Below are 27,363 nucleotides of genomic sequence, written 5' to 3' on the forward strand. Positions count from 1 at the left end.
CTCCCCCTCCCTCCCAGGCTCTCAAGCCTGGGAGGGAGGGGGAGCAGTGGCGCGCGAAACGGCTGTTTCCCGCGCCGTGGCCGCTCGGGATCTCCCCCTCCCTCCCAGGTTTGAGAGCCTGGGAGGGAGGGGGAGACTCCGAGTGGCCGTGGCGCGGGCGCGGCTTCTCCCCCTCCCTTCCAGGCTCTCAAGCCTAGGAGGGAGGACGAGTAGCGGCGCGCGAATCAGCTGTCGCGCGAGCAGCAGCGGAGGTGAGCTAGGGCGGCCGGGGCACATTTTTAGGGGCGGCATTCTGGCGCCGGCCATGCCGCCCCTAAAAAATGTGCCGCCCCAAGCACCAGCTTGTTTTGCTGGTGCCTAGAGCCGGCCCTGACTAGAGAAATAGCATGGGATTAGAATTCAGGTACTCCTAAAATTTCACTTTTGGATCTGGCACTGACTTGCTGCGTAGCCTTGCATCCGTAGTTATGTAGGACAGATTTTGCACAATTACACCTGTATAATTCCAGAGCAACAGAGCAGAATTTGGCCCTGCAGGTCAGTTTTTGCAGCCATAAAATAGGAGTGCTAGTTACTACTTGTACTATTTCATGGCCCTAAATGAAAATCTTTAATCCAATCATCCCCTGAACATTAAGAATATTCAACTCTTCATCTGGATCCAGACTTCTGAGCACTCCACTCCCAAGAGTTGAAGCAAGCTCTAATGTATTATACAAGTCTTACTATATTAACTATGCATAAATAAATGCCCTGCTACAGACTAGTAAGAAGTTCTCCTAAAGAGACTTATTTAGAAGCTTTGAATTTCTCCTTTCAGGACTTCTACGTGATCCTGTTGACTTATTTAAAGCTCATCTAAAAAGGATCACAGAAGCCACATCTGTACAACTAAAACACCATTAATAAAAGGATTTGTTTTGCACAGACATGAATTATCTGGGTAGGGAAACCACAGCCAGATCTTTGTTCTAACTGAACACGTGTCCCTTAAACACTTCAAACACACACACTGTGTTCATGCAGCTCATTTACTACACTGCCCTTTTAGCCTCTCGTGTGCAGGGAGCTCATGAGCCCAGGTTTACAGAGAGGTTGTCAACATTCTCCTTGTTGAAGGGATGTAGGGAAGTGATTTAAAATATTCTTTAGGGATATATGACAACCTGGAGTCTATTAGTCATCAGTTCAGTATATCTTGCTGCCTTCCACAGATTCCTGCAATATACTTAGCAACTTAGAAGCCTGCGATGTGGCAGAATATGTTTCACAATCCTTTTGGCTAATTATGAAGCAAACCTATATTACTTTAATTTGCTATTTGTGTTTATTTTTCATATATATAAATTAAATACAAGTTTTGCATGGCATGAAGAAAGTGACAAATATATTTTTCATCATTCACTTCCTCTTATGTACTGTGACAATAATTTAGTTATTATAGTGAGAATATTATGGATTTAATAGATGACCAGTAGTAAACTCTGGAAAATATATTCGTTCCTATTGGATTCATACAGACTTCCTGCTAATGAAAAAGTACACAACCAGCAGCATGACAACCTTGATTAATTCAGAAAGAGCAAAGTCAAAACAAATTTTAATATAACCTAATTTTAATCATTCAGCATAATTAGCATTTCAGTTCAACATCCTTTGGTTCTAATCACTGTCTTCACCTAGATGTTTCACAAACCAGCAATATTTACAAAGCTGAAGTCATGGAATGCTATAATCCATGTATACCAACATGCAAGTTCAAAATGGGCTTGAGCCACTTAAGCCTGGTCTACACCGCACAGTTAGATATTTATAAGGCAGCTTACATCAACCTGTCTCTCCATTACCAGGACCATTCTACCAACATAACTTTCCTGCCACTTTGGCTTAATTATTCCATCTCCATGAGAGGCATAGCACTTAAATCCATCTTATTAGGTCAATGACAAAGCAGAGAAGTGCATTGCTTATGTCAACTTTACAAGCCTCCAGGAGGTATCCCACAATACTCCCCTGTGACCACTCTGCTCAGTGGCCAGGTACACAGGAAACAGCCCCTCCCCTGTTAAAGTACAGGAACTTTGGAATTCCCATTTTCTGTTTTATCAGCATGGAGAGCTCGCCAGCACAACTGATCATGGCAACCAACATCCCAAACACGCTCCAGCCTAGAGTACACAGGAAGTGCTAGATCTTATTGGTCTGTGGGAAGAAAAGTCTATGCAGGCACAGCTCCTATACAGCCATAGAAATGTAGACATCTACTAAAAGATTGCACAGGGCACCGGTGACAAGGGCTACACCAGGGACACAGCAGTGTCGCGTGAAAATCAAAGAGCTTTGGCAGGTGTACCAGAAGACAAGGAAAGTGAACAGTCACTCTGGTTCTGCACCACTGACATGCCACTTCTACAATGAGCTGCATGCGAGTCTCAGTGGAGACACCACAATGACCCCCAAGAGCAGCATTGATACCTCTGAGGAGACGGAGTCCCAAGCCACTGCAGGCAACACTGAGATGGTGGTCCTGGATGCGGATGAGGAAGAGGAGAATGGGATAGAGGTATGCAGGAGATCCATTCTCCCAGAGAGCCAAGAGCTGTTTGAAGCCTCGGAGCAGTCGAAGTCCAGCCAGTCACAGAACAACATATGGACGAGCATGATGCCAGGGAAGGCACCTCTGGTAAGTAGGCAATTCCAATTAATATTGCGGGGAAGAAGGAGGGACTGTCACATGTTCTTATTCTTTATGTTTAGTTCTTTAAAAAAATAAAATAAGAAAGAAAAAGAATGAGGTACAGTGGCTATCTGCTTTCCAGTAGCCGCACCAGCCAGGCAGATGGGGCCCCATGGAAAACACGGTCTGTGTGCACTGGGATGGCCCCGGAATCCTCCAGAGATATCTCCAGAAAAGTTTCATGGAGGTATTCTACAATCCAGTGTAGAAGGTTTCTGGGGAGGACTGACTTATTTCTTCCACAGCAGGACACTTATCCTTGCCACTCCAATATTAGTTCTGTTGGCATCGTCGCAGTACACAACATAAGAACCCAGTCCTTACCCAGATGTTTGCAGCATCAGTTCTCTTCCCTCCTCTGTTACCCTCAGGAGGCTGATATCACATAGGGGCAACCCAGGGGATATGGTGGCCATTTTCATTTCAATTGTACTTCAGTGGAATAAGGGGGAGTGATTTTTATACAGCAGCTGTGCACTAAACCCTGGTTATGCACGGACAACGATCGCTTTGTGTTTTCCAGGTCTTACAGCTAAAAGTGTGGCCTTCAACTCATCCTCCACACCAGGGGAAAGGCTGTCCCAAATTAGAAGAATGCAAAAAAGAACATTTGATAACATGTTTATGAATGCCTCTGGGACATTGGACACTAAGCAGAGGGTGTGGAGGATTTCTCTCTGAAGAATTGCATATGGACATCACAAGCAGAAGAGAAGACCAGGGGCATGAGCATGGCACGCAGCAGAAGATGCTGGGGATTCTAAAAGAACAGACAGACATGTTGAGGTGACTGGTAGACATTCAGAAGAAACACTTTGAGGCTAGACTTCCTCTGCAGTTCCTGCAAAACAGCATTTCTGCATCATTGTATTCCCTCTCTCCCAAATACTCCAGGAGGTGGGGGGGGAGCTATATCCCCTCCACATCAGGGGAGGGTACTAGCAATAAAAGGTGCAGATACGATGCTCCATGCTGTGCTCTTCTTATTGTCCGGATATCTGGCTGCTCTAACTTAGCAGACAGCTTATCTGCCTCTACACCCCACCCCGTGGAAGCTTCTCACCCTTTGTCTCTCAGATATTATGGAGCACACAGCAGACATGGGGATATTGCTTTCACTGAGGTCTAACCCAGTATGCACACTGCACCAGCGACCCTTTAAACAACCAAAGGCACATTCAATCACCATTCTCTGCACTGCTCAGCCTATTGTTGAACTGTTTCTTGCTGCTGCCCAGGTTTCCAGCTTCATGAGCCATGGAAGCAAGGGGCATGCTGGGTCTCCCAGGATTACTACTGGCATTTCAACATCACCAATGATTTCTGTGTGTTCCAGAAAAAAGTCCCCGCTTGCAGCTTTCTGAACAGACCTGTGTTCTTAAAGATGCAGGCATCATGCACCTTCCCTGACCATCCCACATTCATGTCAGTAAAACGACCCCCAGTAATCCGCCAGTGCTTGCAACACCAGTGAAAAAAGTATCCCTTTCTGTTTATGTACTCTTTGGCAAGGTGGTCTGGTGCCAAGATAGGGATATGAGTGCCATCTATCACCCCACTGCAGTTAGAGAACCCCAGTGCAGCAAAACCATCCAGTATATCCTGCACATTGCCAAGAGTCACCATCATTCTTACCAAAAGGTGATTAATGGCCCTCCGTACTTGGATTGCAACAGCCCCACAATGGATTTACCAACCCCAAATTGATTGCCCACTGACTGGTAGCAGTCTGACGTTGCAAGCTTCCACACAGCAATCACCACTCGCTTCTCCACTGTCAAAGCAGGTCTCATTTTATGGTCACTGCACAGCAGGGCTGAGGAAAACTCTGCACACAGTTCCTGGAACGTGGCCTTGTGCATGCGAAAGTTCTGCAACCACTGATAGTCCTTCCATAACTGCAGAACAGTGCGATGTCACCAGTCAGTGTTTGTTTCTGGGGACCAGAAATGAAGCTCCACTGTGGTCAGTTGCTGCGTGACTGCCAGCAGCAACCAGGAATTGTTTCATTCTATGAATTCCAGCAGGGCTACTTGAAGAACATTGCCATGTGGTGGCTCATCTCCTGCCTCTGGAAATATTGCAGGATAAGACACATGATGTTTGCAATGCTCACAACAAGAGTGAGAGCCATGCTTCTCAGGAGATGGCATATGCAAGGCTATGCCAGCCTTTTTGAAAAAAGGCATGAATTATGGTTTGTAGTTGAGATTCAGGGGGCGGGTGGAGGGTGAAAACTCAGACTCATAGACTTTAAGGTCAGAAGGGACCATTATGATCATCTAGTCTGACCTCCTGCACAATGCAGGCCACAGAATCTCACCCACCCACTCCTGTAACAAACCCCTAACCTATGTCTGAGTTATTGAAGTCCTCAAATCGTGGTTTAAAGACCTCAAGGTGCAGAGAATCCTCCAGCAAGTGACCCGTGCCCCACACTGCAGAGGAAGGCGAAAAACCTCCAGGACCTCTGCCAATCTGCCCTGGAGGAAAATTCCTTCCCGACCCCAAATATGGCGATCAGTTAAACCCTGAGCATGTGGGCAAAACTCACCAGCCAGCACCCAGGAAAGAATTCTCTGTAGTAACTCAGATCCCACTCCATCTAACATCCCATCACAGACCATTGGGCATATTTACCTGCTAATAATCAAAGAGTCTAATTTTGGCAATTAATTGATATCCCATCATACCATCGCCTCCATAAACTTAACTGCATCATGGGATGTTGAAGCCACATTCCCAACCTCCCTTGAGAAAATGTTTTGGTCCCATGAGGCATTGCAAACCCTTCCCAAAACCCCTGCAGTGAGTGGCACTGCAGGACAGCTACTCATAGTGCACTGCTGTCAGCATCGATGCGCTGCTAGTGAGAACACGCTCCACTGACACAAGGAGTGTGGTGTGGACACACACTGTCGACTTGATTACTGTGGCGGCTGCATGTTGACTTAAGTTTGAAGTGTAGACATGCCCTTCAAATAAGCGCCTGGCCCCTTCCCCACCAATTAAAAAGTGCAGAGTGTTCTACTAGAGGATGGGATGGTTTGGCCCTTTGCAGATGTAGGGGCCCCAAAGGTGAATTCTAGATCCAAAAGTGGGTTTGGATTCCAAACCACCCTCCCCCCAGCACAGTTAGGTGAATTTGGATTCAAGGTTTACATATAAGCCCCTCTAGTACAAAAGCTGCACGTTGACAGAAGTAGAACCACATCTAAGGGCTGGTCCACACTACCCGCCCAATTTGGAGGGTAGAGATCGATCTTCTGGGATCGATTTATCGCGTCTCATCTGGACGCGATAGATCGATCCCAGAAGCGCTCCCCCGTCGACTGCGGAACTCCTGCTCGCCGAGAGGAGGAAGCGCTGTCAACGGGAGAGCCTGCCTGCGCTGCATGGACCCAAAGTAAGTAAATTTAGTTCGATATAGGAAACGTCGACTTCAGCTACGCTATTCTCGTAGTTGAAGTTGCGTTTCCTATATCGATCCCCCGCCCCAGTGTGGACCTGCCCTTACATAAGCATTGTTTCAGGTGAGTGGTTTTTCCTTTCTGCTTTGATTTGAATATTTGTGGTAGCATCTAAAAGAGATTATAAATCACCATCATTTTGCCCCCTGCAAATTTTTGCACCCTCAGCTTAGCAGGCAAACCACTGTACTCATCTCACCCCCCTTATCATGTAAAGGGCACTATATAGAAGATTCAGGTGGAGCATGTTTGAGAAGAAATTAACTGTTACACACAGGGACAAATAAATGCTTTTCTGGAGTCAATTAGCCTGGTCGATATGTTATCCACAGAAGGAGAAAAAAAGGCTCAGGAGAGGAATCGCAGCAGTCCCAAGGTGGTTTTGGTGCCACTTGCATGTAGCACCTCATGCAGCTGCCTCCATATCTTATACCTGAACTCAGGAAAGGCCTTATGATAAAATTCAAAGCCAAGAAATTCAAAACTACGGCTGAAGCTTTATTTTTAACTCACCTGAGGTCACTTTCCATCCACTACTTAGGGGGAAATTCTGTCTTACTTTGAATTTCATGTCACTTGTCCATTTCTCTCATGAGGACAAATATACAAAAGCCTCTTTCAAAATGCCATCCCTGTAAGGCACATATTAGCCACTGAATACCTTCCTTAGTATTTTTGAAAAAAAATTTTTTTTTTTTTTTTAAACTCAAAGTGTTCCCGAACAATTCTGAAGGACAAAGTCAAAACGTTACTCTACAATTTGTTACATAACAAGAAGAATTATATAAATTTCCATATACCTATAATCCTGCTGCAAAGTTATTTTATAAGAGTGTCCAATTTTCCTCTAAATTGAAATGCGGCGCTGACTAAATTGAAGTTCAAATCAGATGGCAAATGATTCCAGATACAGAAGCACAATAAGAGAAAGTATGCCACCCACAAATAATTTGCATGTTTGAAACATAATAAACAGCTTGTGCATCTGAATCAAACTACATTAATCATGTTCTCTATTCTTGTGAAGAAAACAGATGAGAATGTGCTGCTAGGTAGGGTTGCCACCTTCCTGAAAATATAAGGCAAAATACTTAGCTGCCACAGAAAGCATTAGCACTACATAGATCTTCACAAATTCAAGGCTTTGGATGCTCTGAAGTGCAATCTGAATAATTTCTTGATCTTTTAGTATATTTCTTTTATTGGTAAAAACATCCCCATGCCTAAACAGGTATAAAATATATACTGTATCACCCATCTTAACATTCATGCTGTCTATCTACGTCACAGATTAACTGAGCATTTATTTTAAAATGTTTAAAAGCATGACTGTACTTGAATGCAATATGGTTGATATTAATGAAGGTCAAGGGAAGTATCAGATATGTTTGGACTTCCTTTTCTTTAATTACCTCTAAAAACCCCTAATGTATTTTGGGACCTTCTACTTCCTGATTACAAGACGACAGTTCCACACCCTGCTGGTAGCATAGAAAAGGGAGCCCACTGTTTCATCAGCAACAGTACAAGGAAAACCATCTCCAGCACAACAAAGTATGTTGATACAGTACATACAAAATGGGAAATGACTGCCTAGGAAGGAGGACTGCAGAAAGGGATCTGGGGGTTATAGTGGACCACAAGCTAAATAGGAGTCAACAGAGTAACACCGTTCCAAAAAAAGCGAACATCATTCTCGGATGTATTAGCAGGAGTGTTGTAAGCAAAACACGAGAAGTAATTCTTCAGTTCTACTCCGTGCTGATTAGGCCTCAACTGAAGCATTGTGTCCAGTTCTGGGCACCACATTTCAGGCAAGATGTGGACAAATTGAAGAAAGTCCAGAGAAGAGCAACAAAAAAAATATTAAAAGTCTAGAAAACATGACCTACGAGGGAAGATTGAAAAAAATGGGTTTGTTTAGTCTGGAAAAAGGAAGACAGAGGACATAACCGCTTTCAAGTACATAAAAGTTTGTTACAAGGAGGAGGGAGAAAAAATGTCCTTACCTTCTGAGGATAGGAAAAGAAGCAATGGGCTTAAATTGCAGCAAGGGAGGTTTAGGCTAGACATGAGGAAAAACTTCTTAACTGTCACGGTGGTTAAGCACTGGAATAAATTGCATAGGGAGGTACTGGAATCTCCATCATTGGAGATTTTTAAGAGCAGATTGGACAAACACCTGTCAAGGATGGTCTAGACAATACTTAGTCCTGCCACGAGTGCACGGGGACTGAACTAGATGACCTCTTAGAATCACAGAACTGGAAGGGATCTCATGTCAAGAGGATGGGGGAGAAGAAGAGATAGGAAAAGAGGCTATAGCAATGCTTCTTTTCCCAGCAAAAAAGATCTAGGCTAGGGCAGCTGCTGGATTGGAGTGAGATCAAATCAGTTCTCCACACCCACCAATAAGGTATTTCTCCTGGAAGCAGGAATTCTGACTCAATGGCCCACATCCCTTGCTCAGCTGCCAGGTCGACTTCAGAATGATCAACCAAGAATGAAGGTTAGTGAGGATGCAGTTAATGCTTTACTGACCACTAGCCGTAAAGCACAGCTTCCTGAATCCTGCTCATGAAGAGTTAGGGGGGAATTGTTCATTAAATTCATCCATGAAGACCCAGAAAATGGAGTCACAGAGTCTGTCTTATGGGTAAGGAGGGCAGAGTTTGGTAGCTGCCTAGTTGGATAGAGCAGGCACGGGGTTTGATGTAAAATTTCAGAAGTAACATATAGGAAGCTACACAAGCCTTCTCTCCCTTATCATGGATCTTAAAAGGTGGGCTTTTTGTGTGTGGGGGGGTGATCATAACAGTGGATGTGTCTCTCCAGGTTTGTATCTGGCTGCTCAGCTAATCTACACTCCAAAGGCTGTTGCATTTCACGGATAGATTATGAAAGGTTGCCAATAGTGCCTACAATATACTACATGCTGTACAAACCCCAAGGAAGTAATGGTCTCTGGTTGGAAGAGAATTCCTGTCTTTGTATATAATTATTAGTTCATAAAGTGCACCAGGGATGCTGGAACAATTTTTATAGTAGTGGTGCTGAGCACTATTGAACCAAACTGGAAAGACGGTATATAATGGAAACCACTTCAATCCAGGGGGTGCTGCAGCAACCCCAGCACTCTTAGTTCCAGCACCTATGCAGTGCACTAGACTTCTTTGGAAAGAAAGGTGTTATATGAACACACAAACATATTACAGTGCTCAGTGGCACCATTCAGATGGTCTCTCCTAAAAATCAGTCACCACTTTTCACTTGGAAACAAAAACACGTGGCAGATTTTAAATCGCTCATCAGTAAACTAGAAAGACAAGGTGGGTGAGGTAATATCTTTTACTGGACCAATGTCTTTTCGTGAAAGAGGAGCTTTTTAGCGCTACACAGAGCTCTTCTTCAGGTCTGGGAAAGGTACTCCGAGCTTCACGGCTAAACACAAGATGGAAAAATTGTTTTGCATAAATAGTTAGCACATACTGTAAGGGACCATTCCAGATAATGTGGCCTATTAACACTTCTGCAGTCAGAGAACAAAAGGAGGGGGTTAGTGGATGACAGTGTTGTCATAAGCCATAAATCCAGCGTCTCTGTTCAGTCCATGATTTTTATTTTCTAGCAGCATTATGAATGTAACCTCCCAGACTCATCCTTCAAAAGTATTGTGCGGGTTTCCTTTGAGGATGAGGACTGATAGGTGAGATACAAAACAATGGCTTTGTGAAAGGTGTTCACCCACAGGTGATGTGGTGTTTTTCATCTTTTATCATTTTCCTCTGTGAGTTTATTCAAGAGCATAGTGATTGGTTTCACTCACTTAGTTGTTATTGGGGCATTTAGTTCATGGATGAGGTACACCACATGTTGTGATAGGCATGTGTAAGACCCATGGATCTTAAAAGGTGGGCTTTGTGTGTGTGGGGGGGTGATCATTATAACGGTGGATGTCTCTCTCCAGGTTTTTCATCTGTTCTTGCAGGGTCCAGTGCCGCTTTCAGTTAGTATTACCTCACCCACCTTGTGTCTAATATCCTAGGACCAACACGTCTATGACTACACTGCATATTAATAAACTCTCACATGATTATCAACAAGTGATAATGTTCTGTTATCTGTCAATAAGTGACCACTAATTGCTAATAACTAGGGTGACCAGATGAACCGATTTTATAGGTCTTTTTCTTATATAGGCTCCTATTACACACACACACACACGATTTTTCACACTTGCTGTCTGGTCACTCTACTAATAACCAAGGCTCAAATCCACAGAAGTATTTAAGTTCTTAAAACCCAGATGTAGGTACCTAAAATCTCAATTTTAGACTCCATTACCATTCACAGAACCCCTGCTTGACTGCTGCTAAACCTCTAAGCAGCTAAATTCACTCAACACCTTATTTTCAGGGTAAAATTTCCCTGGGTACTTCAGTTTCTGCCTCTGAGCATATGCACTGCTGCCTCACTCTAGGCATCTGGATGTTTATCTTTCATATAAGCCCTGGTGCAATCCACAACCTGGGGGGAAATAAGTAGATGAGAGCCTATCTTACTTGCAGGGCCACATCCAGTAGGGTGCTCAGATCAGGCCCCCTTCAAAATCGGGAGGCTGGCGGTGCCCACCTTATAACTTTTAGCCAGTGGTTAGAGCGCTCACCCTGGATGTGGGAAACCCAAGTTCAATTTCCCACTCTGATGGGGAGAAAGGATTTGAACAGGAGTTTCAGAAAAGTGCTCTCTACTATTGAGCGATGTGATATTTTGTTGTTGGGCTCCCTCAATCTCTCGTGTTGAAGTTGTCCCACTTTGGATAAATGAAATAATCACTAGAGCAAGGGAACTGGACTCTGGGTCTCCCACCTACCAGGGAAGTACCCTACCCACTGGGTTAGAGAGTCATTCTCACTCACCCCCTCTGGCCCAATGAGTGCAGAGATATTTATACACAGTGGAACAACTGTGGAGGAAAGACTGATGGAGCCCCCCCATCAAAATATCCTATAGACTGGTGGTTAGGGCACTCCATTTCAAATCCCTCCTCCTCTTTAAGCAGAGAGAACACCGGTCTCCCACATCCCAGATGAGTGCTCTAACCAGTGGACTAAAAGTTGAAGGTGGGCAACAGAAGCACAACCACCACCACCTCCCCCTCCCCACTTGTATGGAGTTAAGCCAGCACCTGATTCATTCTCCCAATTAACAAACACACGTGCCTAAGCCGCTTCACTCCAGAAGAGGGACTCCCAGTTATTTATCACAAGCAGAGACAGGTGCCTCTCTCATCAACATCTCCCTTTGGGTAACTTGAGCAGCTCCCTGCCTAGCATGCTGACTTTTGTGGATTACATTCTCGGGTGCCTCTCTCTCCCCATGCATTGTGTAAGTATCCTGGAAACTTACTCGGACTGTGGATCCCAATGATTTTCTAGGCTCCTAAAAGTTGAGCATTGCAACGCTGAGCATTGCAACACTAACCAAATGCACCCCTGTATTCACACCCTACACACTATTGTAATAATCTTTGTACAATATGTGCGTTGTAGGTAGCATTTGAAAACAACTCACTGGTCAGTAATATGCTGAAATATATGTAGCAACATTATATATAAAGCTATAAACAAGATGAAATTAGGTCAGAAATTAGTTTATCCAGACTTTAGGTAAACCAGTTTCTCAAAGAAAGGACAAGCTGGTACCTCTAACCAGATATCAAAGTTGACAGGAAATCACCTGTCAAGTGACTATTCTTTGGCAAAAAAAGGTGGGGGAGGGAGGAGCAGGAACAAAATGTATCTACATTTTACCAAACAGCATGGAACTTTTTTTCCCCACCATGAGACTCCTTGTCTCCATCCGCACAGAAGGAATTAACTTGATCTAGGGGTAATCCTCAGAAAAATTCATTTCAAAGGGGGACTGGTCTATAAAGTGAGGGGCAAAAAACACCCCAAGGTATCTCTCCCTATCAAGCTCTCTTTCAGCTCAGATGACAAAAGAAATAGCTTTGGACGCTGGGAGCCAATCCTGGCCTGAGAATTTGGTCGGCAATGTTACTGGGAACAGATGGTAAAGAATTTCACCTTGAACCAAGTTCTAGTACTAGGCAGTGTTTTATCTTTATTTCTCTTGTAACCATTTCTGATTTTAATGCCTTTACTTGTACTCAAAACCTCTCTTTACAGTTAAATAAACTTGTTTTATTCCTTAATCAAAACTAATCCAGTTTTATGAATTATTTGGTTAACAACATTTAAAGTCACAAACCACTGGATATTAAGTATCAGAGGGGTAGCTGTGTTTGTCGCTTTTTACAGATCCAGACTAAGGGTATGTCTACACTGCGAGAGTAGTTCGATTTCACTTAAATTGAATATGTGGAATCGATATTGCAAAGTCGAACGTGTGTGTCCACACTAAGGACAGTAATTCGACTTTGTGAGTCCACACTAACGGGGGAAGCGTCGACATTGGAAGCGGTGCACTGTGGGCAGCTATCCCACAGTTCCCGCAGTCCCCGCTGCCCATTGGAATTCTGGGTCGAGCCGCCAATGCCTTCTGGGTAAAAAAATGTGTCGAGGGTGCTTTTGGGTAACTGTCGTCATCCGTCCGTCACTACCACCCTCCCTCCCTCCCTGAAAGCACCGGCGGGAAATCAGTTCGCACACTTTTCTGGTCAGTGACAGCGCGGATGCCACAGCACTGCGAGCATGGAGCCCGCTGCGACCATCGCTGCAGTTGTGTCCGTCATCAATGCCTCGCAGCTTATCATCCACCTTTCCCAGAGGCAGATGCAGATAAATCGGGCGAGGCGGCTACGGCACCGCGGTGAGGGCCTGAAGTCTGAGAGTAGCACAGGCCTGTCAGAAAGCACGGGACCCCGCGCCGAGAACATCACGGTGACAATGGATGTTGTGGAACGGCGATTCTGGGCCCGGGAAACAAGCACGGACTGGTGGGACCGCATAGTCTGGGATGAATCACAGTGGCTGTGAAACTTTCGCATGCGGAAGGGGACTTTCATGGAACTTTGTGAGTTGCTGTCCCCTGCACTGAAGCGCAATGACACCCGGATGCGAGCAGCCCTGACTGTCCAGAAGCGAGTAGCCATAGCTCTCTGGAAGCTTGCAACGCCGGACAGCTATCGGTCAGTCGCGAACCACTTTGGCGTGGGCAAATCTACCGTGGGGGTTGTTGTGATGCAAGTAGCCAACGCAATCGTTGAGGTACTGCTCTCAAAGGTAGTGACCCTGGGAAACGCGCAGGCCATCATAGATGGCTTCGCCGCGATGGGATTCCCAAACTGCGGTGGGGCTATAGATGGAACTCACATCCCTATCCTGGGACCGGACCACCAGGCCAGCCAGTACATTAACAGAAAGGGCTACTTTTCAATGGTGCTGCAAGCACTGGTGGACCATCGGGGACGTTTTACAAACATCAACGTCAGATGGCCGGGCAAGGTTCATGACGCTCGCGTTTTCAGGAACTCTGGTCTGTTTAGACAGCTGCAGGAAGGTATTTACTTCCCGGACCACAAAATAACTCTTGGGGATGTGGAGATGCCTACAGTGATCCTCGGGGACCCAGCCTACTCGCTAATGCCCTGGCTCATGAAGCCCTATACTGGCGCCCTGGACACAGAAAAAGAACTCTTCAACTACCGGCTGAGCAAGTGCAGAATGGTGGTGGAGTGTGCTTTTGGCCGTCTCAAGGGGAGATGGAGAAGCTTACTGACTCGCTGTGATCTCAGCGAAACCAATATCCCCATTGTTACAGCAGCTTGCTGTGTGCTCCACAATCTCTGAGAGAGCAAGGGGGAGACCTTTATGGCGGGGTGGGAGGTTGAGGCAAATAGCCTGGCTTCTGATTACGCACAGCCAGACAGCCGGGCGATTAGAAGATCCCAGCGGGACGCGCTGTGCATCCGGGAGGCTCTGAAAGCTAGGTTCCAGAGTGAGCAGGGTAACCTGTGACTTTTAAGTTTGTGTACAGAGAAGCTGAACCTGCCCCCCTTTCTTTACCCAGTCAATGTTGACTATCTTCTACAGTTACATACCCCCTTCACCCCCTTCCAACACACCTTTAAAAATAAAATGACTTCTATTTTGTTAATGGACACCGTTTTCTTTATTACTGTTTTCGCGGGAATGTTTTAAACCTGGGACGCAGACTGGGGTGGGGAGCGGGTGTAGTGTACTGATGCAAATGACGCTTCTAAACTGCAGGAATGACAGGCTCCGCAGCGGTGGACTGGTTGTTTCAACGGAGCCTGCCAGCCCTCCTGATGGGGACTGCGTGTATGTGGTGGCTCTGTGACTTTGTGGCAGGGGGAGGAGGGTTACAGATCCCCTGCAGCGTGGCTCTGTGATCCAGGATAAGGGCCACTGCATAAGATCTGTAACTGCCCTCCCCCACCACAAAGTCAAAGAGCAACCCCCTACCCCCCCACAGAACATGAAAACCACCTCCCAGACTGACCAGGGTAACTAGTGACTGCACTGTGTGTGTGCCCTGCTGCTGTCCTGTCCTATTACCAACCACCCTACCCCCCTTCAGACAGACTCTCCTCTAAAGATGATGGAAACAGTAATGAACAGAAACGTATTTTTTATTAACAACCACACATGAAACTGGGGGGTGAAACTTGGACGGGGGCTTGGGTGAGGCGGGAAGGAAAGGACTTTTCAAATTTTGGGGAATGAGAGCCTTCTGGTGCTTGAGCAGTCTGCAGGGGTGGAGTGAGAGTTTTCACGGACTCTGCCGCCCCTCCTTCTTTGTACTTTGGGTGAGGGGGGTATGGGACTTGGTGGCGGGGGAGGGCGGTTCCTGATAGACTGCAGCGGGACTCTGTCCTCCTGCCTCCGTTCCTGCAGTACATCAACAAGGCGCCGGAGCGTGTCCGTTTGCTCCCTTATAAGTCCAAGCAGCGTTTGAGTCACCTGCTGGTCTTCCTGCCGCCACCTCTCCTCACGTTCCATGTGTGTCCGGTGCATTTGGGACAAGTTCTCCCTCCACTGGGTCTGCTGTGCTGCCTGGGCTCGGGAGCAGCCCATTAGTTCTGAGAACATGTCCTCCCGCATCCTCTTCTTCCACCGCCTAATCTGCGCTAGCCTCTGGGTGTGTGATGCCAGGCTGGGTTGGGAGACAGTCGCAGCTGTGGCTGTGGGAATGGGAAAAAGGGAGTGAATTCCTCAGAAAGATAAATGTAGTTGTGAACAAAGAACATAGTCTTTCTCTGTGAACAAGACCATGCACTGTACCTATCACATGCGCACTCAGGACAAGGTCGAATTTTCGGCCCTCGCATTCAGTGCCTGGGGTCTTGCACTGCCGATTTGAGAAGCGGGGCAGGACACCGGAATTTGGGTAGCAGGCAGACATGGTAAGCCGTAGACTTGTGGCTGCTTAAAACTTTGATAGTAGCACTGGCCTCCTTTCACATTGAAAGCAATGCTAGTCCCTGCTGCCAGCAATCCAGCCAGCATCAACTCTGCCCCTGTCCCACCCCCTCGCGGCTGTCCCAGGGAAAAATCCTGGTATGCCGCCCCTCTCCCGCCTCCACCGCATGGCTGTAAACCGGCGGTTAAAGTTCTGTAAAGGAACGGGCAAGCAGTCCCAATACTAACATTCCCCTACCTAATTCAAAGCAGGTCACCATGAGCGACATCACCCTGATGAGGATCTCAGACAGAAATAAAGAAAGAATGCTCCGGGAAAGCCTGCAAAGACCAGGGCCGTATGCTGCCATGCTCTGCAGGGCAATGATCCCTGAGTACCTGATGGTCTCCTGGCGCGGAAATGTTTGCTACTACGGAGGACCCAATAAGGCCGCTCTTCCCAGGAACCTGATGCAAAGGCTTTCCAATTACCTCCAGGAGAGCTTCGTGGAGATGTCCCAGGAGGATTTCTGCTCTATCCCCGGACATGTAGACCGTATTTTACTGTAGCTGCAGCGGCAGGGACTAAACAGTAGAGCGGCTTGGGCAGAACAATCATGCCAAACCGGACATTGTTAGATTTGTTTTTAATAGTTGCACTGCCAGGGACTGAAAGGTTAAGCGCCTAGGGCAAACTAATCATGAGAAACCCATTGTTGGTATTGTTAAAATTCCTGTTCTGTTAAAAATAAATGTTTAGAGGTTTAAAGCACTTACTGGCTGATCCTTCCCCTGATTCTGTGTCCTGGTTAACGGCTGGGGACGGTTGGTAGGGGATCTCTGTGAGGGTGATGAAGAGATCCTGGCTGTCGGGGAAATCAGCGTTGGAAGCGCTGTCGACTGCCTCGTCCTCCTCATCTCCTTCCTCATCTTCCCCGTCCGCTAAGATGTCCGAGGAACCGGCCGTGGACAATATCCCATCCTCAGAGTCGACGGTCACTGGTGGGGTAGTGGTGGCGGCCGCACCAAGGATGGAATGCAGTGCCTCGTAGAAACGGGATGTGTGGGGCTGGGCTCCGGAGCATCCGTTTGCCTCTTTGGTCTTCTGGTAGCCTTGTCTCAGCTCCTTGATTTTCACGCGGCACTGCGTTGCATCCCGGCTGTATCCTCTCTCTGCCATGGCTTTAGAGATCTTTGCATAGATCTTTGCATTCCGTCTTTTGGAGCGCAGCTCGGAAAGCACAGACTCATCACCCCACACAGCGATGAGATCCAAGACTTCCCGATCAGTCCATGCTGGGGCCCTCTTTCTAGTCTGCGATTGCACGGCCATCTCTGCTGGAGAGCTCTGCATCGTTGCCAGTGCTGCTGAGCTCGCCACGATGTCCAAACAGGAAATGAGATTCAAACTGCCCAGACAGGAAAGGGAATTCAAATTTTCCCGGGGCTTTTCCTGTGTGGCTGGTCAGAGCATCCGAGCTCGGACTGCTGTCCAGAGCGTCAGAGTGGTGCACTGTGGGATAGCTCCTGGAGCTATTAGCGTCGATTTCCATCCACACCTAGCCTAATTCGATATGGCCATGTCGAATTTAGCGCTACTCCCCTCGTTGGGGAGGAGTACAGAAGTCGAATTTAAGAGACCTCTATATCGAACTAAATAGCATCGTGGTGTGGACGGGTGCAGGGTTTATTCGATGTAACGGCGCTAAATTCGACATAAACGCCTAGAGTAGACCAGGCCTAAGAGTCCTGTGGCACCTTATAAACTAACAGACATGTTGAAGCATAAGATTTCATGGGTGGATACTCACTTCGTCAGACGCGACGACGAAGTGGGTATTCACCCACGAAAGCTTATGCTTCAATACGTCTGTTAGTCTATAAGGTGCCACAGGACTCTTTGTCGCATTGGATATTGTTCCCTCACAGGGCCAATGGACCTAAAACATCTGAAGTGTCCAGGAGAGGGCTGGACAGTGCAGAATACACATTTGGGGGGAAACTCGGGACTGGGAGTGTGTTGGGATCACCCTGGAAGTGGTAACCAAGGCTGTTGGAAGCCAGAGTGAGACTCGAGTGTGCCAGCAGGCTGCAGCTATGCACAGACACTCAAGGTGTGACAAGCATGCGGTTTGGCTGTTTGTGAGGGGCCCAGGTTAGGAGTTACAACAGCAAAGGATCGCGAAGCACCCCAGGTTGCAGGACAAGAGTGACAACCCTTCACTGGTCTGAATTGCACCCCAGAATGTCAAACACTTATGTTCCCCTTTCTGAATCCAGGCTTGGGTCTCTATGGATATTGAGCTGACCACCACTATAGGCAAGTATTTACTTATGTACCACATAAGTTTAACATTGCCTTCCTTTCTTACAAATTTTGCACAATTAAGTATTTACACTTAATAAAGGAATCCATGTCATTTTGTGTTCCATTCTGGAAAACTATCTAGTTTTGCCAATAAGACATTAAACATTAACTGAACATAGATTATAAATATGATCATTATTTCTCAATTGGATTATATACATCACTGTTGTCAGTACTGCACAAATTAAAAAGCTTCTCATAGTCAAAATACAACTCCTAAAAAGACTATGTAATAAAAGAGGTTTTAAAATCCCACAAAATGTATACTTTGTAATGTTTTCAATATAGTATGATACATAAACATTCAACTCTAGCGGCCAAATTGTGTCCTGACTTATTCAGAGTTTGGTCCGGTTAATATACTATACTTCACAACACATTTTCAGTGAGATGTGAGAATTTAGATGCATGTGTGTTTCATTAGTATTAAAATGTATCCCTATGGTCCAACTTCAATGCTGGTTCCCTGTCAAAGGAGAAGGGAGAAAGTAACAAGATATTCTAGGTGGGTTGGTAGCACTGCTATTATTAAGGTTGCCTGACACTTCCCATAAGACCCTGTTTCCAGTTGCTTATAACTTTGCCAAATTAAACTGATTGGACTGAAATTGTGTGTGATGGATGTTGGACTCAGAATTGATTTTTTTTTAAAAAATTTTCAGCCAAAATGGTTCTGTGGACTCCGACAAAAAGGTTAAGGGAAAACACATTGTTTTGCCCATGTGAAAACATTCCAGTAACCTTTTCTTTGATAAGCACTAGCACCCCAATGCTTTGGAGCAGAGACTTGTAATTTGGCAAGGCATTGGCATTTGTCAGTGATGTGCCTTTTGCCATCCCTGTGAAAATCCAGTGACATTTATCCAAATCTTTTTTAAACATCACATATGACTCATACTTAGTCGAGACTTGCTACAGCATCAAAATTAAAGTGTGAAGATTCCATCCACACTGGGCATTCTCCAGCTGTGGGTTGATGAGAATTTTCCTTGAAATTGCTGCTCTAGGCTACTAAGGTCTGGGCTGAGACCAGGTTCATGCCAATGCATGACCAAAGAGCCTGTCTCTCTTGTGTTCTCAAATCACCGTCTTTTGCTTGGCCTGGACAGCAGAGAGGAAGAAACTGCCTGATTCAGATGCAGAATGGACAAGAGCTGGACCTCAGGGAACAGCAAGAGGACTAGACTGGGGCAAGAAGCCTAGGGAGAGAACTGGAACTTCAAGATAAGAGAGGAAGTCAGGGCTAGGGGTCATAAAGAGACCGAGATTTGGTGAGGAGCAATGGAGAGAGACTGAATCCGTGGGGTAGGAGGGAAAGGAGAGTGATCTGACATGGGGCTGTGATATAGGAGGGAGAACTGAGACTGGCTGATCAAAGAGACCAGGACAAGGAAGTGGGGGGGTTAAGCGTGACACACATTGGACAAGGAGTCCATGGAGGAAGACTGGGACAGGGAACATTGCAGGGGGTGGGAGACAGATTGCAAGCATGCGAGGGCAGACAAGGAATGGGGGTTGATGGGGAGGAAGACTGGGACTGGTATAAGGAGTTGTGGAGGATGGGGGAGTCCATGGAGAAAGACTGGGATTTGAAACCTGGAGACTGGGACAGATGAGGTGAAGAGAATGGGACAGGATAAGGAGCCAGGGCTGGGAAGAGACCGGACTAGCACAGGTTGGAGGAAATCTAGTTTGGGAGAGGAGCAGTCAGAGGAATCTGTGCCCAGTAGAGCAGCCTCCCCTCCAGAGCTTAGAATGGAACCCAAGATTCCTGCATCTTCCCATTCCTCTGCTGTCAGTAAATGAACACCACCGGCAAAGACTTCCACCCCCCATAGGTGCGGGAACTAGGGGTGTGGGGTACTGGTAGGGCCGGCACAACCCATTAGGCGACCTAGGCGGTCATCTAGGGCACTAACATTTGGGGGGCGGCGACCGCGGTGGCTGGATCTTCCACCACCTCTGTCGGGGGCAGCATTTTGGGGGCGGGACCTTCCATCGCCTAGGGTGGCAAAAAAGCTGGTGGCGCTCCTGGATACCGGCCACCGGCCTCCCACACGCACAGCTGCTGGCCTCAGCGGGGGGGGGGGGGTGGATGGGGTAAGGGGGCTGGCTTTCAGCACCCCCACTATTAAAAAAAAAAGTGTTCCAGCACCACTGCACCCTCCTCTAACACTGTACATAAAGGTTCCAACCCCAAAAGGACTGCATTTGACAGCACACCAGTGAAACGGGGAATGCTGGGAGTAAGGCTGGAAGCAACCCAGCCACATGGGACAGAGCAGTGCCAAAGATTTGTTAGAGTTCCACTTGTTCAACTTAAACTGCATTCTGCTTCACTCTGTGAATGGTGGCGGTCTAAGCTGTAAATTCTCTGCACTACAGCAGCTGGCAGTGTGAGCCATGGAACTGTCTGAAGCTGACCTAGATTTTGTGGATACAAACGTAGCCGAGCAACTGACCCGGTTGGAAAGAGGAGCTCCAGCAGCACACAGAGCTGGCTATGCAGTAGGACAACAGCAGCAAGAAAGTGAAACTGTTACTTTACCTTAGCGGGGAACAAAGGAGAAAGGGCTGCAGCACTCTGAAGCTCACCACTGTCTTGAGCCTCACAGCAATCCTAGGAATCCTGGCCTTCCACACCCATAGTGAGATGTATTTACTGTGGGAGAGAATGACCAGGTAAAGGAGAAGTGCCTCACACTAGGACATCGCTGCAAGAAATGTGGCAAGTTAAACCACTTTAGCAGAGTGTGCAAGAGCAGAGAATCAATCTTTCCTGGACCTGTCAGACATGTACAAGAGGGGGATGGCATGTTAGACAGCAGTAATGACTTCATGATGCTCCTTCAGTCCTAGAGCATATCAAGTTCAGATTGTCGAGACAGGAAAGCAACCGGGGACAATACCAACTTCCGTGAATGCAATAATGTTAATAGGGAAATGTGCAATTTCAGCTGGGCCTCCTGCAGTGAGATTCCTTGGGGTAAATTGGACTCTGCCACACCCATGACAAAAAGCAGGCATGCGCCAATATTGTACAATGAGAGCATAGTGCAGCCTAGAGGAAAACGTGACCTCATAGTAACTAAACTGAAAAACAACAGACTGTACCAACTGAAATTTGTGGTGGTGGACAATAAGCACCACAGACCCCTCTTGGGGAATACAGCCATACAAGCCAGGGATCTGATCAGGATAGAATGCAAAAAGGGGGAGTCCCATGGACAATTGAAACAGTGGAACCTGTGTGCTTACAACAAAGTAAAATTCCATTTGCACTGTGTAATCCAGTATACAAGAAGCTCAAAAGTCTGCAGAGTGGGGGTATCATAACACCTACAGAGACCAGTACAGCTTGAGTAAGCAGCATGGTGATGGTAAAAAAAGCAATTAGCCATCTTATGCATCTGCAGAGACTCAAAACTTCTGAAGCAAGCATTGAAAAGATGTTATTATCAGCTGCTCACAATTGAGGACCTCTTGCCAGAACTTTACCAAGCTAGAATCTTTACAGTCTGCTAGGTAAGGAATGGGTTTTGGAACATAAACCTGAATAAAGAGTCCGGCATGCTGACAATCATTGCAACTCCATTTGATCGCTACAGATAGATGTGTAGGCCAGGGCCGTAGCAACAAAGAACGTGGCCCCCTCCGAACATATGTCCGTGCGGGGCCCCTTACATTTTTTTTTTGCCACTTTTAGGGGCCCCCTTCCTTGCGGGGCCCCCTCCGGTCGGAGGGCGCTCGCTACGCCTCTGGTGTAGGCTGATGGGTATAAGCCCAGCATCAGTGGTGTTCCAGAGGAGACTCACCAGAGTGCTAGAAGGACTGCCTGGGGTGAAAATAATTGCAAGTATCATCCTCATTGTAGGTGAAAGGAGCAATGATGTAAAATCTGAAGGAGACCATGAAAGAAAGCTCCAAGCTTTTCTACAGCAATGCAGGGACAAGAATAACTCAGCCCAGAAAAAAAAATGCAACTCAGACAGCGTGAAGTGACATACATTGGATAACCGCTAGTAGCAGAACCCATATATCAGCTCACAAGGAAGAGTGGGACTGGGTAGGTTCCCAACAGCAAGCATCTGACATGCTAAAACAAATTATAATGGATGCCCCTGTCCTGAAGTACTACAAGACAGCAGAGCCACTGACACTCCAGTGTAATGCACTGGGGAAAGGATTGAGTGTAGCACTTTTGCAGGAGCAGCTGGTCGCTTATACCAGCAGTGTCCTGTAACACTGAACAGGGGTACACCCATTTGCTCAACTTAACCTGCATTCAGTTTTACTCTTTGTGAATGAAACTGTTAATCTGATGTCAGACTGCTGTGAGTGCCAATCAAGCCCCAAGTTAGCTGTCCAAGACTCAGAGCAAAACGAGAACTCAGGAATTTGTTTCCTAATCCTGTGGTTAGATTCAACCCTCCCCCCTCCCGCTTTCCATAGAGTATTTAATATTCATAAATATGCCTACAAAGACTACTGATACTGGATGTCTAACATGACATGCCTTTTTCTAGCACTTGATTTTCACAACAGGCTGAGCACTCAACCTTTGTATTCCAAATTTGAAACATCTTGAAAGGGGCTTTATTTTCAAATTTGTCAGTCACTTTAAATCTTAGCCTTCCTCTTTGCAACGCTATTCTATGAGGGGGGAAAACATTCTACATGTTCTAAGGAGGTGTTTCTGTAACAAAAATGTCTATATCCATTAGGTAAATGAGGCAAGTGCTTACTGGGCTATGTTCAACACCAGTAGTTATTAGGAGACTGAATATATTTAGAGCCAAATTCAGTAACTGTATACTGGTCAGGGGGGGGGGGGAACCCCCCCCCAAAAAAAAAAAAACACACATACTGCAGTGGAATGGAGAAGTGTGTTACCATAGTAGTGCTCTTCCTGACATTTCTGCATCTTTCTATTCATGAGTAACAATTCTTTCTTAGGCAGCAATATGCTATGCACGCTTTGATCATACTATGCTCCTTCCCGGTCTTCCCTTAAAATAAGTGTTTTGACAAAGTTTCAAAGTACAGGAGATATATACATATATATAGGCCATTGACTTAAACCCACTGATTTCATACAAACCAAGATTTGGGGGGGGGGGGGGGGGGATGAGTCAGTGACATCTTAAGTAGGCCATTGCTGATGCTAAGAGAGACCGTCTCTTGAACTTAACTGTGTAAAATGTTTGTGATTCATGCTCTGTCTTCTTTCCAATTCTCCAACCTCTAACAATTTGTCATGACTTAATATTGACTTTACACTGATGACAGTCCTTTTGACAACTAGATAAAACACTTGGCATTTAAAAATATATTACTATGTTGTGAATAATTAGCTCTCTGTGCTTTCTGTCTCCTTTTTAATTTATCTACTGACTGGGGTGTCAGAACTTGAGAGAGCTAAAGATAATATTTTTTTAAAAATCTCTTAGCGGCATTTAAATGATGATGCATTAGCAAAATGTTCTAAAGTAGTGATAGAAATCTTAATTTGATCAACACTTTATATTTAGATGCCCTTTCAATACAGTGCATCATTTGTTTTTTTAAATCTGTTCCAATTTATCTCAAAAGCCACTTAATTTAGTTTTCCAATAATAAAGGGGGTTCATTTTTCTGACACTAACATGACTCTGCAGAGACAAATGGCATTAGGGTGCTATTTGAAAGCAGTGACTATGAATTTTATCAGGCTTTTAACAGCTACGATGTTCAAAATACAGATCAATTTGCTGATGTGGATACACTATTTTGTTAAGGTATTAGTGTTCCTAATTGCATGGCAATGCTCAATATATCTGGGAACAAACGTGGACAGCTATGTGGGAGTAAGACAGAATTAGAAGCACAAGAATAAAAGAAAATAAAAAAAAAGTCAAGTTATATGGGATTCAAATCTTTCTTAAATGCTTCCTACAAATCACTCTTTCCTAGTTCAATACTTCTAAGGTAAAATAAGTTATAATAAATGTGGTATGACTAAATTTGGAACTAAACTGAGACATGTCCCTTGAAATAAGAGGTGATCCTAAAGTATCAGGTTGTGGAATATCACTCTCAGAGCCATCACCTCATGTTTTCAGGATCTGAGTAAAAAAATAGTTCATTTATTAGTTTGCAAACAATGCAACACCTTTCCAGTGCAAGTTACGTAAAACTGATATTAGCCAATATGTTTGTACTGTTTTACGGTATAACAGAAAACGTATCCAATATTCAGTTAAACCACACTGAAATACAGGTTCTACTTGTAAGACACAAAACAGTGAAAAATTACGATTCTTATAGTAGTATGCATTTAGTGTTCCTTTCCCCAGCAATCATCTTATGTACTTCATAGAATGTCTTACAGTGCACTTATAGGCATTCCTCTAGCATCAGGAAATATGCCATGTTTTTTTCCTTAGTTTCCCAAAAGTAGACAATTTTGTCAGTTCCTCCAACTCTTCGTTAGTCAATGTTTCTCCAATTTCTTCCTCAAGGATGTCGATGAAGCCATCACCACCCAATTGCCTGGCCCCCTGAACAATGCGTTTCACTGCTTTGTCACTGGCCGGGAAACCCTTAAAATCATTCACACATTCTTTCTGTAGGTTTCGCCGACATGCATTGACTGTTTCAGGCTTGATTGCATCCATTGTCTGTTTAATATAAGTGATGCAATCAGCAATGTTGAAGGACTTCCAACACTCCATCACATTAAGATTAGGATCAGCATCCATAGTGCTATGTATCTGAGAGAACGTGAGCCTCGTGCACGTGACCTTGAAACAGCGAATCACGCTTTGGTCAAGAGGTTGGAGGATGGATGTGGTATTGGGGGGGGGGGGGAGAAAGAGAGAAAGACGACTTAAACGTTGTTATGCGCAAACCGGAGTGCCTCAGGGTGGCCAGGAGCATTGTCTATGATCAGCAACACTTTAAAGTCAAGTCCTTTGACTTTAGGACTTGCTGTCACCCAAGCCTTTTTATTTGATTGCCAGAACACAGGCAGGAGATTTTTGTTCTTGCCTTTTAGGGCACGGGTATTTGCAGCCCTGTAGAGCAAGCCCGGCTTTATTAAATGCCCAGCCTCATTGCCACAAAACACAGTCACACGGTCTTTAGCTGCTTTGAAGCCAGGGACTTGTCTTTCTGATTTCGAAATGTAAGTGCGGTTGGGCATTTTTTTTTCCCCAAGAAGAGCCCAGTCTCGTCAGCATTAAAAACGTGTTCCAGAAGATAGCCCTTTTCTTCATGATTTTCTTTAATTGTTTGGGGTAGGCTTTTGCTGCCTCTTCATCGGCAGACGCAGCTTCACCAGTGCAGTAGTCTGCATGTTTTTGAGGTTGAAGTGGTTTCTAAAACTGTTAAGCCAACCTTGGCTGGCTTTGAATTCTCTCTCATCAGAAGGCTGTCCCTCTTTGGCAGGAGGTTTGAACAGCGCGTAGAGGCTAAGAACCTTTTCTCACAATGTGTTGCCATCGATAGGCACACATTTATGGTTCATGTCTTCCAGCCATAAGTTTAATGCCTTTTCAGTCTTCACTAAAGTCTTATCACGCACCTCGCTCATCACCTTAGCAGTTATTGGAGCACTTGATGCCACGGCTTGACAAATTTCTCTTTCTCTAATCTTGATGGCACGGATGGGAGATTTGTTGTGCCCATATTTATGTGCCACGTTGGAGACTGACATACTGTCTCTCAATAAGTCCAACACAGCCAGTTTTTCCTCCAACGTTGGAACAGATCGCTGTTTCTTCAGTTGAGCACCAGATGAAGTAGTTGGCTTGCATTTAGGGGCCATGTTGTACAAAAAATACGCATCTTTAAACACTAGAATCACACTCAGCGCGGTGAGATGCTCACACTATGAGAGGCACACAGGAACCAAGACCGACTGTGGGTACAGCAGATTCACGTCTCCCATCTCACACTCACTCTGGGGCATACGCTCACTGCACGCATATAGTTGAATTTGTGTAAGTTAAATGTGCGTATGATGCGACTCCACTGTATTTCCTCACACAACGCACAGTCAACCTGTGGAACTCCTTGCCAGAGGATGTTGTGAAGGCCAAGACTATTACAGCGTTCAAAAGAGAACTAGATAAGTTCATGGAGGATAGGTCCATCAACGGCTATTAGCCAGGATTGGCAGGGATAGTGTCCCTAGCCTCTGTTTGCCAGAAACTGGAAATGGGCGACAGCTGATGGATCACTTGATGATTACTTATTCTGTTCATTCCCTCTGGGGCACTTGGCATTGGTCACTGTCAGAAGACAAGATACTAGGCTAGATGAACCTTTTGTCTGACCCAGTATGGCCGTTCTTATGTGTTGTACCCTTTTACTGGGAGGCTAGAATAATGTAGGTGTTTTGGATGGAATTTTTTTTTTTGATTGGGTAGAGCTTGATTAGATTTTACAAATCATTTCTATAATACTATATATAAATTCATCAGTTGCACAACATGTATTTATGGAATTACCAAAGAGGTAGGTACTTTTTTTTTTTATTTGATCCCCCCCCCCCCCCCCGAATATAGAGGCCCATGGCATGAGATTTACAGTAAGACTAGCACTTTTGCGTCTTAAAATTTGCTTAGGTTTTCTGATTTTGGCATTATTTGTTGCTAAAACAAGTCATTTATTTCAAACACCAACATTGATCAAACCATTTTTGCAAAAGAAAATATTGTACTGTAAATGGCAAGTAACTATCTAAGTGGTACTCCAGTTCATTCAATATTTTTTCATTCAAGAGTTTCATTTGGAGAAACCAAAAAAGTCTTTTCTTACTGTATTTTCAGAAACAATAATGTTGGCCTTCAAGAACAACAACAAAAAGGTAATTAAAATCTAACCATATTGATAGCATCATTTGAAAAAAGTATACTGCAGTCAAATCTAAGATGACTTTACAATAAATGCTGCTTGCTGTTTGACTCAGTCTGTAAACTTGCTTTCTATGTATGATATATCATCTTCAATGTCTTTTTATTTAACCGCACAAGGTGGATAAAAAAAAATTAAAAACCCACACTTCTAGTTTCTCACTTCAAACATTGCTTAATTAATACCCAACACGACATCCATTACAATAATGATATGACATTCTGAATTAGGAGTTGCTTGAAAACTAATTAGTTGGTCTAGGTTACACAAGGATGATTAATTCATAATTTGCTGAGAGGTACTCCATAATAAAACTCACTTTTATTGATCAGATACCTTGGTTCTAGTTGCGTATTCTTCCTTTATCCTCATGTACCCACAGGTGAGTAAAACACCCACCAATTTCTGCCATTCATTTCAGTCTTGAGCAGGTCTGTTCACATTTTTGAGTGTCACAATGAATCTGGCTGCATCTTCTATTATTCTGTATAATGCTTCTCTAGG

The sequence above is a fragment of the Terrapene carolina genome, unplaced genomic scaffold (assembly GCF_002925995.2).
Source record: "Terrapene carolina triunguis isolate 2854851 unplaced genomic scaffold, T_m_triunguis-2.0 Scaffold66, whole genome shotgun sequence".
Classification (NCBI taxonomy): domain Eukaryota; kingdom Metazoa; phylum Chordata; order Testudines; family Emydidae; genus Terrapene; species Terrapene triunguis.